Below are 13,648 nucleotides of genomic sequence, written 5' to 3'. Positions count from 1 at the left end.
TCCAAAAAAGGGCCGAGAAGGAAGAAAAGAAGAGACAAACCACCGCGGTTCCTGACAGGGAGGAAGACTCCAGACCACGACCGAAGGCTTACGTCACCATCCCCTTCATCGCAGGGACTTCGGAAAGAATCGCGAGGGCTTTAAGGAAACATGATGTGGTGACCAGATTCAACTGCGTCACCAAGATAGCTGACACCCTACCCGGACCCAAGGATGGAATTTCACCGTTAATATCAGAAGGCGTGTACCAAGTGCCATGCTCCTGTGGCAAATGGTACATCGGTGAAACATGCAGAGCGCTGAAAACACGCATGAGTGAACACCAGAGGGCAACCAAGGCCAAACAGTTTAGAGCATCGGCCATCGCTGAACACGCCTGGAGTGAACCTGGACACTCCATTCTCTTCGACGACGCTAAAATAATAGCGAAAGAAGGAAAATACTTCCAGAGAATAATCAGAGAGGCCATTGAAATCGTTAAAAGGCCAGAAAATTTTAACAGAGAGGATGGATATCCACTCCACAGTGCGTGGAAAAGAATTATTCCGCGAAAATATGAGGACGTTCCCTGATTGGCCAAGAAATTTCCCGGTATTGGCGCCGGATTTTTCCTATATAAGACGGGACAACAAGCTTCTTTTCATCCTTGACCTGAGGACGCCAGCAGGATAGCTGGCGAAACTGTTGTACATTTAAACGACATACGCGGACGCAGCCCGAAAAATGTGGAAATCACCTACTCATCGCCGCGGAAACCTTCGAACGAACATTACTCCTTAATTTGTCACTCCATGTATCCATTTTATCTTAATCTGGCATTCCTCATTTCCATCACCTCCAGTTTTCTTTCTCTGCTTCTCCCCCTTGCTCATGTCTCGCAGTCCTAGAAAAGTAAACTTTTAAGTGTAAAATTTCAATGCAACAATTTCAGAGTGTAAAAATCATTCGCCTTGACTGGGATTCGAACCCAGATCCCTCAATATCCGATCGAGTGCTTTAGCCACTTAAGCTACCGAGGCGTCCTCTTAAAATCTGAAATTTTGGGGCTTTTAAAGGAACAAGATGTTGTGACGAAATACCGTACATACAATGTCACAGGCATTCGTATTCGTGCGCGACGCGCCACAGTCCACGAAGTTAAAGCCAACTTTAAACACTTATGGTATTTATACTTTGACAAATTCCAAAGAAACTGCGGGAGATGCCGCAACAGTAACTTTTTACGGAGTCATCCGCTAATGTGCATTTCAATGCAATAATTTCAGAGTGTAAAAATCATTCGCCTTGCCTTGACATTAGCGGATGACTCCGTTAAAAGTTACTGTTGCGGCATCTCCCGCAGTTTCTTTGGAATTTTAAGTGTAAAAGTTTTTATTAACCGCCTCCGTATATCTAAACCAGTATTAATTGCCTTTCCTTGGTTTTCAGTGATGGAAAGCATTCTTCGTAATCTCTCTTCTGTTTACGCTCTAAGTCCATGTAGGTTTTGCCATTAAAAGGGCTTATAGATGTAAAAACGTGTAACAAACATTGCTAATATTTTGAGAAGAATTACGGCAGTCCAAAATGGCGATGTAATCGTTTTCACCCCTTGTCCTTGAACTCAAAACGTTAGACAGCCTGTCATCATATCATCAATAAAATGGGTACTCTTTCTAGCCATTTCGGAATGAAACACATTCTTAGTTGGTAGAGATCACGCGATGGTTGATGGGACATATTTTGCGACCCCGTCCTCCTCTAGTCCATCCTCCACGGTATTTTCTCCTCCAGAAAACGCCACCCATGCTGCTGCTTCGGCAGTTTTTTCAAACGTGGATGGAACTGCTTTTTTTTATTTTGCCGTTGATTCTTAAAATTGAGTGTAGAATTGCTTCGCAGTTTTCTTCCAAGCTTCAAATTCCCATCGCAATTTTTACCAAGAGGAGATAGTTGATGGCAGGTACCTTATGCCGTAGCGCTAATAAAAGTTTATGTAACACTTAGAGGTGAAGCGTAGTTTTGGGTCTCCGAAACTTGGTCGTTGTGGCTAGAGTGTGGGTTCGGATTTGGAAACTTTTCGGATGTGTCCTTAGAGAAAAATGCAAAAAATAGCCTGAAATAAAAACGGATTTCGGCGTTCTGGGTGCTGTGATAGTAGAGAGAGTTAATGCTTTGTTGGAAGAAATTCGATAAAGCCGTTCGTGACTCTGGAGCATATTAAATGGAGATGGAACGTTTAAAGACTGCAATAAACGGGAGAATTGGTAAGCAAGTAATGAGGAGGAAAACGGTTGGTTGGGTAGAATGAAGTGTAGTAAAAAGCTTGTAGGATGTACAAAAATGTATTTTAACCCGTGGTTCCAGAGTATTTAGTTCCACTTGGGGATGGTGGCTTTGACGAGTAGCAGTGCTTTAGAGTGTGCGTCCATCTAAAACCTAAAACCCAGAACGGTGGACTACTGTCAACTAAATATCGTAACTATCTAGTAATTAAATTAAACCGAAATTATTCGGAGATTGAGAATTAGATACGAAAATTAGGTATCTCGCTGGGATTTTCGGAAATGATGGTGGTATTTAGGGAGGGTTCCCGGATTTGCATTTGGCACTCACACACTTGGCATCGAATACCAAGCATCGCCGTTGAGGCTGGTGAGGGGCTGCTGATTGAGCGTCCAAAAATAGGGGTGAGTAGTGCCTCGTGACGTACGCTCTGGATCTCCACTCCTGGCCCTCGGGATCCCCCGCGACCGTAGTTCTGACCCTTCCTCCTCACTGAATTGACCGAGAGAGAATCCGGAGACTTACGGGTACTCCTAGGGGTGGAGAGTTTAGGCACACAGTGTGCCGTTGCACAACAGTGCTTTCCTTTATCTAAATCTGCATAACACCCCGCAAACAATCGCAAGGACGTGTGACAGGGGGGGTGATAGGTCACCAGCCATTCTGAAGTTATCGAATGAAAGCATATAAGTAAGAAATTTTCTTCAAAGAGGTAGAATTCAGGCCCAAAAAAATGGTTATATTAGGAATACAAATATTAGAGCAGAAATATTGAACACGTAAGTGACAGGTTTGATGGCATTTTTACGCGTACCTAGATTATCTGCCATCAAAATCGCAACAAAAGGATTTGTAATATTGCGCAGTGTTTTGAAATTTTTTGTGCGTAATTTTAATTTTAATTACTTTAATTTATCCGTGTATTCTGTAGCTTCTCCTAAATTTCGAGTAATATGCACGAAAATAGTGCATCCTCGTCATGAGATCCCACATGACACATACAGTACATAACATTATTTATACCTCTTAATCCAGAGAAAGGGAGCGTTTTGAAGAGTATGGAGAGTGATTGGGACATTCTAAGAATAAAACCGTTATCTCATGGTAAACTACTCGCAAAGCTAGAAACATAAGGTATATATAAAAATATCCGGGGTTGGAAACAAGACCCTGGCGGTGGCTTGAAGGGTTATATATAAATAAACAAAAAATAAAATAAACCAACAAAATATATCATTAGTGATAGGTTGAGCTGACGGGGAACAAACGTTTTTCAAATTTGTCCATATGAATATCGGCCAGGAGTGGATACAAGGGTGAGCTCATAGCTAAACCCATTGGGTTGTTGGAAATACGTACCATTAAAAATAAAATAATTTTGGGAAACACACGCTTTAGTGCCACGCGTTCACTAATGATTGGCCGTGGGATGGATTTCCGGTGGAGGATGTCCTCGGCGGGTGCGTACATCGAAAGAAATAAGCATTCACATTTTCTGGATGACCTTTTTTAATAGTTTGTTGGCAAGACCCAAGGAATTCACCACACTATATTCCATGGAAAATTTGGAAACCTCCCTGTAGAGTTCATTGAGTCTTTACGCTAGCATGTGGTTGGAAGCTGACGTAACGGACTTGCCAACAAAATTTTGTGCCCCTCCCTCTCCCCACTCCTAGACATATCACCCTTTCAAGGCAAAGGATTGATACCGAAAGATACAATTCTCTTTTCCTTACGGCTACATTTTAACCTTTTTAACCCTCCACCCTCCCTTACCTTCTTTCTCTGACCAACCCCGCTTCCCCGATCAGGAGGTATACATACCAAGTTTGCTTTTATGGGGACAATGGCGTTCAACGTTGAAACCTGGGTCGTGTTTTAAAAAAGAGTTTGTGTAATTACTACAAAGTCAATAATTTCATTTAATTTCAATATGTTATGCAAATTCCATGAAGTTACGCCGGATACAACAAATTTTACATATCTAAGATATTTTTATAATTCAAAGTATTTGGGAGATTCGTTTAAGGCCATTAAATTATGGTATATTTTAAGTTTTGCTTGCAATTTGAGAATGGGACGTTAACTGAGAAAATGTGGGCCATCTCTGTTAAATACTGCCTAATTACTTTATCCTACGAGTCTGGGTAGCAAAAAAAGGGAAAATTTCAATAGTGCGCGTGTATTGTGAAAAAATACGTCCATTCTAGTGGTATAAGAATGACCCTTATGATTTTCATTCTCAATTGTATTATAACTTGTTGAGCCTTATCATTAATTATTATAAACATTCAATATTGGTGTTCATGCAGGCTAAAGAAAGTACTGTAGTGGACATGAAACTGACAATAAAAGATGATTGGCTGGGAAGTGTTGCCATTAACAATTTCCTTTTTCTCTTATAGGACTGCTTTTGAAATCAGATCATCAACCCATTCCTGAGGGTGTATCTATCCCGGAGCAAAATCCCAAGGTAAGTGTTAGCTTCAGCTAGTATTACTGTTAATAATAATTTTATAATTGTTTTATTTAAACCTAGAAACAGTTTCTTTAACTCCGCAACAAGAAAGGACAGAACATATAGAATAGGGGGCGGCATCTTTATTGCAGTCAAAAGTTCTTGCGTCAGCAAGGCTGAGGTTAATTTTAATTTTTTCTGCTTTATTATTCAATCGGTTTTGATTTTTAAAACTTTTACACATATCCACGGAAAGTTTCTCTAGTTATTGTAGATGAAGTACGAGGGCATATCGTAAAATTTTAATTGTTACCAAAAATTATCGACATAGAAACTTAATTTTTATTTGCTATTCTTAAAACAGCAGAATATAGTCAACATTCACCGCGGATTATTTCTCCCAGCGTTTCTTGAACTATCTAAGGCCGTCTTTGTAGAACTCAGCAAATTGCGTCGAAAACCATTGTTTCACCTCTTGAATGACGTAATTTTTGTTTTCTAATCTCTGACCCCGCAATTTTTTTTGAGTTATGGGAATAAGAAAAGGTCGCTTAGGACGAGATTGGAGAAATAGGGCGGTTGTGGCAAATTTCAAAGCCACGTCGTTTTGATGGGCGGTCGCGCCGAAGTCGCAATTGCAGTTCACGCCCTGTTTGATTTTGAAAAAGTCAGTAGTCGTGGAACCCAGTGAACTGACACTTTTGTCATTTGAAGTTCTTCGTGAATAGTTTTCCACCCACTGCCGCAAGTAAGATCAGTCTCATTCATTGTCATTTTGGTGGTTGCCCTTCTCTCTTACAGGATTAAGTCCTCAAGTTTCTTCACTGTGGAAGTATCGTCCGCAGCATATAACTGTGAACTATGACAGGCTATTATTTACATAAACAGACATCATTTCAGGATTTAGGATTTATCGGGAACTGCAACCTTTCAAGTAAAGGAACTAAGTCACACTCAGAGCCTTTTATCTTATCCATACTGTGAGTTTCTTCAATCTACGGATTCCTGAAACCATGGAAATCAACATTAATAGCTGCAATTTACAAAATTATGTACAGAAGGATCAATTAATATTCGGAATATATTTTATTCCGATATCTAGGTTGTTTTTAGTAATAATTATTTAAAAACTGTATCCCCCGAGGTCGTTTCCTTCCTCAAAGACATGTTCGCCTTTTAATACCTGCTCGTCCGTTGCCGAAGTATTCAGTCGAATGAACTTCCATGTTGTGGGTGAACCAAGAAGAGAGGAGAGCATTCGATATCTCCCTCCCACAAAAGAGTTAACCCAATCCCGAAACAGTGGGACCAGGGTCGGGGAAGCGGACATTGCCCTAATTGGCTGACCCCACTCTAATTTATTAAAAGTGAAGGACTGTCGAAACTTCCACTCTTAATTTATTCACCGGAGCCACAAATTGAAATTTAATTCGCTTTGCTTCATTACGTTAATGCTTGGATGATAGCCGTGCAAAAGCATTTCGAATTGTTAAACTTAGCATGCACTAATCAATCAGAGTGAGAAAGTCGAGTAGTTTAATTCAGAAGGTGAAGCTGCTTTCATGCCAAAAATCTATCAAATAAAGCCTATTTTTGGATAATAAGTGCAGCAATGACATTGTGTGGAAACAATTATTAAACCTTGTTAACAAAACAAAGCCAATAAATGCTATTGTTGTATTACAGGGAGGTATAAGCACGCGAAATATTCACTCAGTGAAGCCACAAAAGCCGTTGTCCCCATTGCTTTGTACTGGAAAAATAATCTTACTTAAGTGAAACCCATAGATTATAAATCACCCTACCTTTTGTATCGGTCCACGTTGGGTTATTCTACGGAGTCTCTGTTAAGGCATGTCACTTCGAGGTGATGATTTGTCTTTTTTTTCCTTTCACTTAATGTCCCTTGAACTCTATTTACCTATCTGCCCGCGATCATTTCACTAAAATCAGCCAAATTGGAATTAAGGCATTTTCATAAAGGCAAGCTCTAAAAATGGAATTAAAAAAGTGAAGGAAAATGGCGAAAAGATGAAATTTTAATTTTCCACAGCGATTTATTGAATTTCATTGCCATTGATTGCATCTTCATTGGATATATTATATTGTGTGGGTAACAGTTTTATGACCTTGATAATGATTTAAGGATATAGCTTCGGAAATTGCACCGTATCTAGAAATTGTATTTAACAAGTCACTGGTAGATCACAAGGTTCCCAGAGATTGGAAAACGGCTAACGTAGCACCAATATTTAAAAACGGAGACGAGGAAGAACCGAGTAATTACAGACCTATTTCCCTCTCGTCCATTTCGTGCAACGTTATGGAATATATAATTGCTAGTTCCATCGTGAGACACCTCGATGATCAGAATTTATTAATGAAAAATCAGCACGGTTTCCGAAAAGGTAGATCCTACGAGACACAACTTGAGCTTTTTGTTAATAATATTCTTATTTCGCGAGAGAGAATTCAAACAAAACACGACAGAGAGTGGACACGATTTTTCTAAATATTAAGAAAGCCTTCGACAAATTACCTCCTAGTAAACTGCTCCTAAAGCTAGAAGTACATGGATAGATAAAAAGGTCCGGGGTTGGATTAAAGACTTTTCGAATGGTCGGGTTCAAAGAGTAGTGTGATAGATGGAATTAGCTCAAATGCAGTAAAAGTGACTTCAGGTGTTCCACAGGGAAGTGTTATCGGACTTCTTTTATTCCTACTTCACGTTAACGACATTGGCTCCGTAGTCACTAGTAAGATACGTTTATTTGCCAATGATGCAGTGGTTTACCGGGGAATATGTGGACAAGCTAACAGAAAATTAGGATTTATTAGAAGAATTCCGGTGGAAATGTGACGAATAGGTCAAAGCGCAATATAATCTTTCACTGGCTAGGCCTCATTGAGAATAGACGTATTGATCTAATCTATGGAATCCTCATGAATTTGGATTGAATACCGAATCAGATCGCATGCAGTGTAGCGGAGTTAGATTTGTAAAACTCTGTTATGACAAACTGAGTAGCGTATCAAAATTATTAGAGGAACTAGGTTGGAAATCACCCTCGGAGCGGAGGTTGAATGACAGATTGAAGCTCTTGCATTAATTGGAAAGAAGGCTCTTAAGCAGTGATGCTGAAAATGTATTATTACCCCGATCGTACTACGGTAAGCGAGATCACGTCAATAAAATTAGAGAGATTATTTCAGAAAAGATAGATTTAAGATGTTATTTTTTCCACGAACGATAGGGGATCATAATAAAATTGTTCGATCACGGTAGTTTCATGCTCGGGTAAATTAATTCCGGTGTGTATTCACCCCTGGCCACACACCCTGGCGGTAGCTTACAGGGTGTATAAATACATAAATGAATGCATTGCAATAGAAACGCATTCTATCATGGATCGCAGTGGAAAATTACATTTTTTAAATTTTTTCTCCAGTATATGCCACTATTTTAATTCCATATTTAGAGCTACCAATCATTAATGCCAAATGCCACGTTTCCATCTTGGCAGGTTTAAGGAAAATGGTGATGGGACGACATGAATTACTACGATGAACTGCTACGATGATAATCTGGTAAATGCACACTATTTATGCGCTGAATTTTTCCTTCCATTGACAAACATTTATTTTTCATGAACTCCACATACTTACAACAATGTTTTAATCTCTCCATCGCTCGCAAATCTCCGTGAGTGATCTGACCGGGTGGAGGAGGGGTGGTTCACGCGTTAATCTTTTCCACAGCCCTCTGTAGGGCATTTCCAAAACCACTTGGTGCATAAAATGCCATGCAGAGGGCGCTGCACTCCTTCAAGTCGTCATCATCGTCTTATCAACCTTTTATTTGAAGGCGGTATATAATGCTCCCTTGTCTTCTCCTCCTCCACAAACCCCTTTCTCTCTCTTTGGTGTTTCGGGGCAGGGTAGGGAACAATAATGGGATAGAAATAAGGGTGGTGGGAAGGGGATAAAAGTGGAAATGGGAGGAATGCGGCAGGACCTCTCTGCGTGAGGGACCAGTGCGTGCTCAGCCTCCAAGTCCTCCCCGTTTCCCAATTCTTTTTTCGTATATTATCTTTTTTTCTGTCGGACTCATCTCGCATCCCCATTAAGTGGAGATGGAGATATGTGGGGAGAGAGTCGTGGTTCCTTAGTGAGCCGAAATGGCATCTGTGGTCGGGAGATCTTTTCGGGTTGATGGGGCGTGGCATCACGCTCTCTTGGGTGACACGCAGCTCGGTCGGTGGTGGGTGGGAAATCTCATCTTCTAAATTCCTCCGTGGCCAGAGACCAAATGGTCCCAGCCGTGCCTTCTCCAATTGTCGTTGACATTCGTAGGCCACGGTGCGTGCCCATAGCCTTATTCTTTATAGATTAAAATGGGAAGTAAACGTAGCGAACGGTTTTGGTGAATATTCCCTCTCCCAAACCCGATCTGCAATCAAGATTACGAGCAGCCGCGATTGATTTCGTCTCCGTACGTCGTGGAAAGACGTTGAAATTGTTATATTCGCGTATAACCTGTCGTGCCAATGTAGGTTTTGGACGGCCCCGAAAAATGTATGCAGCGCCGTGGACTTAAACGATTCTTCGCAACGTCAAACACCTTCACACCCCCGCAGTTTGGTTAACAATTGCTTATCATTTCATTGCCTCTCGTTTCATCGGACGACTGCCCGTCATTTTGACCCTCTTAACAGCTTTTAATATCCTCCTTTCCATCTCATCCTTCAACATGCTTCCTTATCTCACTTTGCCTCCTTCATTCACATGTCTTGTCCCGTTTGAAATGCTAGTGATTATAAAGAGAAGTACTTAACGGGTATAACAAAACTTTTCCACGTATAACTGCGAGGGTACTTCCTTTCATTTTGCTAATCGGAATATGAACTACCGTGAGAGTTCGATACTCCAAGAACAAACATGGAAGGCCCATGCGTGGAAGACAAATAAAATTTCACAGAGGAATATGAAAAATGTTTATGCGCAAGTTTCCTTACCAAAATGCTCAGGATTAATGGGCATCTGGTTCGAGTTGAGAGAGCGTGGAAACACGAGCGCCTGCTACTTATCATTTCAAATACTAATGAGGGCGAAGGGTGCCAGTAGAATGTTTAAATCTAACCTCGCCATCATTCAGTTGGGATATTGCCACTGAGGAATGTCGGGAAGAATTATCGGAACCATCGGCCTTTAGAATGTTTGTCGACACAGAAGACTGCCTTATCTCCTAGCATGTTCTCGTATGCAGATGAGAGAAAACCCTAAACGTAATGAGAAGCAAGATCGTTCAAGGCACTCCCAGGCATCTGAGCTAAGAATGGTTAACGGCTTATGACTATGGAATCTAATATACTGCCTAGACAATGCGTAAATGGTGAGTTGCTTTTCTAAAAATTATATAGTATGAAATACATCACTATTAACCTGAAAGGGATAGATGACAGGGACGTTGAGTATGGATATTTAGAAAGACTCCTTAAAACTTGGATATGGAGTGTGGTTTGGTACGGTGCGGAAACGTGATCGTTGAACTAAGATGATAGGCGTAGAATGGATACTTTTTGAATGCGTGTATGGAGAAGGTTTAAAAGAAAAGAAAATAACCGAGGAAGTGCTAGGCATGGTGGAGGAGGAGAAAGGATTATTCGGAGTAATCCAAAGGAGGCAGGAAAGATGGGTGCAGGGCAATTCGATTGGCAATGATTGGGGTTTATGACAGCGATATAGCGGGGAGAGCGTTAGTTAAGCGTGGAAGAGGTAGAAAAAAGGGTTTATTTTAATTTTCAACGTAATTTCCTTTTAGCTCAATACTTTTTATTATCATTTCTCAAACCTTTTTATACCGTCCAAATATTAGGATTTAGAAAAGTCCTCAAAATACGATGACCTCCTCGTTCTGCTTGGAAATAAAAAAAATTCACTGGGGGCCAAAGCTGGTGAATGCGATGGATGTTATAATAATTCGAACTTCGCAATCGAAACTTCACAGATGTCCACCCGTGAATTTTTTCTTTTTTGCCAAAAAAAATTTTTCTTTGCCAAATGAGGACGTTTGGCCAAACCTTGATTTTCTTGGTTTCTGACTTGTTTGGTTTTCTTGATTTCTTCGCTCGACCGGTCCAATAACGACGCTTAATGCTACTCTTCATTTATCGTTTATTCATTTTTGGGATTAATCTAAGTAGACGTTTCCGCGTGCATCCCAAAAAACTGTGGCCATCACCTTGTCGGTCGATTTCACAGTCTTCGCCTTCTTCGGAGCCGGGTCGCCTTAAGAAACCAACTGTGTCGACTATTCCTTTGTCTCTCGTGTATAGTAGTGAATCCATGTTTTGTCTGCATTTATATATTGACGCAAAAATTCGTCAAGATTGCGACGGAAAAGCGCGAAATCAACTTCCGAATCGATCTCACGATAGTGTTTATTCTCCCCTAAGAGAGCAAACGCGGTACCCGTTTTGTCGCGATTTTTTCACACCCAATTTTTCTTGCAAAACTGAAAAATACTCTACCTTGTGATATGCCTATGATCTCAACTATTTCGCGAGTTTTGATCTGTTCAGCAGTCAAAACCATATTGTTCTTTTTGTCAATCTTTTCGGATGAAGTCACTGCCACTTGTCGTCCCGAACGATTTCAAAATTCGTGCATATACGGGCATGTTTAAACTCATTTACTAAATGGCAAACAATCGCGAACAAAGGAGCAGATGTGCCATTAAATTCATACAACTCGGCTTTGATCTCTTTCGGTGTTAAGTCTTTTAAATTTAAGTGTTTAATTACCGAACGAAACTCATTCTTTCTTTTCCATCTTTCTAAATAAACAAAAATTTTGTTGTTTTAGTCGACTATATAGATGAAACCGCGGGATGGATATACTTGCTGAAACCTTAACGGCAGTCTAGTGAGAAATGGAGTTTGCTAAAATCAAACCATATCCGATGCTCCGAGCGCCATCTCTGGGATTTTCTAAGGAATTATTGAACGACCCGCGTATGAAGGACATTGGAATTTTTTTTTCGCAATTTTCTCGGCGTCTCCCTTTCCTAGTTTTGGAAAGGAATGGGGAAATGGACGTCACTTGTTAAACCTTCTTCGGGGGAGGGAGGACGTTCGGGGGAGCACCCCGATAAAAGGGAGTTTTTTGGTCCCCGCGCGCTTGTCATAATGGCGCCGGGAATTTCATCATGAGGCAGGGAGGGGTTGAAGCGTGGGGGGGAGTTGAGTTGTTATCCATGGTCGACGGCGAACACTCCTCCATGACGGTTGATGGAAAACGGTCGCCTCGCCATCTCCGCTCCCTCCCTCCCCTTCCCCTCTCCTATGTCACGCGTACGTCACCACAGCTCGCATTTTAATTAAGCATTTGCCGGAAAGAGTGGGAGCGGTGAAAATGCTCATACGACCGAAGGCGGAAGCTCTTCTCTCTCTCCATTCGTACGCTTTTGTTCAAATTGCGTGGAATTCATGGGAAGAAATTAATTATTTTTTCATAAATTTATGGTGGCCCATCGCTCACGCACGTGGGCGAGGACGCGCGTGTGTTTCGTGTGGAGTCATTTAGAGAATAATCCATTTCCCCTCCTAACTCCTCCTCCCACAATGGCGTCGGACCCGAATGCGGCAATGGAGGTTACGGGCGATTAGATTCCCCGCTGTGTTGATGTAAACAGAGGGAATGGAGGGAATTTGAAACCTTCCATTCCTATCTCGCTCTCTCTCTCTCTTCGTGACTGCGTGTGCTATGTTGGCAAGTTATCGTGGTTTGAAATGGTGACCATGGCTGCTTTTTTTGAGTAGTAGTCTGAGGGGAGGCGACCGACAGCTAAGGTTATTTCCGCCATTAGTGATGGATGTGGAAGGAAGGGTGGAGAGAAACCCGGCGTCAGCATTACCCCCTGTTACCTAAAGGCGCCAAGAGATCCTGAAGTTTAACGTCCCTTCCCACGGACGGCGTACTCACTCAAAGTATTCTCCACAAAGCACCTCAAGTAGAGATCAGGACACCATTGAAAAAATATCTGTCGTCGCCGGGAATCGAAACCGGGCCCTCTGGGTAGGAAGCCAGAACGTTAGCCACCGCACCATCCCGATACCCGCTACTTTTGGAGTGGGCTTAGTGGGCAGGGTGAAAGGACAGGAAGGGGTCTCTGCATCGGTAGCTTTTGTAGGGTTGCGTAGGGGAACTGGGATATTGTGGAAAATCGGGAAAAATTAAGTATTGGCGCCGAAAATAAAGAGGTCACTCGGATGAATTAAATTTATCAATCCGTTTTCAATATTGTGATTTTTTTTGTATAAGATTTTTGGAAAAATAAAACTGTCGATGCATAGATTTACGAATGTTTACCCTCCCGACCGCGATAATCAGATCAGTCGATAGTACCTAATGCACATTTTATGACAACTTTGCAGTCGAGTGGGCGTAATTGATGTTTTATAGCCTTAGGATTTATGACTAGCGGTATGTCGAGACTATGTGGAAAAAATTCTCCCATTATAATATATCCGAAAACTACTCTCCACCCTTATAAGCTACAATTAAATAAATGGTGTTCTGACTTTGAGTGAGCTCTAATTCTCGAAGTTACGTCAGGATGTCGAGTCTGGGAAACTCAAGATGACTCGATTTTCATTGCATTTTCGATGTATTACTGAATAGAAGTGATAATGTCGAGCCGATAAGTTTAAATGGTATATATAGTATGTTCATATGGGATTAGATATCCGTCCCTAGGCATTCTTATGAAGGCTGACTTCTAAATAAAAGTTTACTTGTTGCAACATAGCACTTTTCGTGAGCCACTAATTGAACGGATTAGAGGCAGCGATAATGATGTATCATCTGCCGAACCTTAGTCAGAATGCATATAACTGAGATACCAATGTTGACAGTTTCATAATC

The 13,648-nt window shown here is 41.3% G+C and overlaps 1 protein-coding gene across 1 annotated transcript in view; it reads left to right on the top strand.

The window, feature by feature from the left end:
- LOC139697770 (tetraspanin-11-like) overlaps nucleotides 1-13,648 on the top strand; it is a 230,638-nt gene that overhangs the window by 103,008 nt on the left and 113,982 nt on the right. The window contains exon 2 of the mRNA XM_071596611.1: nucleotides 4,671-4,738. The gene's annotated coding sequence lies outside the window, so the exon portion shown is untranslated. The remainder of the gene's footprint in view (nucleotides 1-4,670; nucleotides 4,739-13,648) is intronic.

Source organism: Hetaerina americana, unplaced genomic scaffold (assembly GCF_022747635.1).
Source record: "Hetaerina americana unplaced genomic scaffold, ioHetAmer1.1.p SCAF_8, whole genome shotgun sequence".
Lineage (NCBI taxonomy): Eukaryota > Metazoa > Arthropoda > Insecta > Odonata > Calopterygidae > Hetaerina > Hetaerina americana.
Note: the sequence above shows the minus strand (reverse complement) of the source record. Positions and strands in the feature narration are given on the sequence as shown.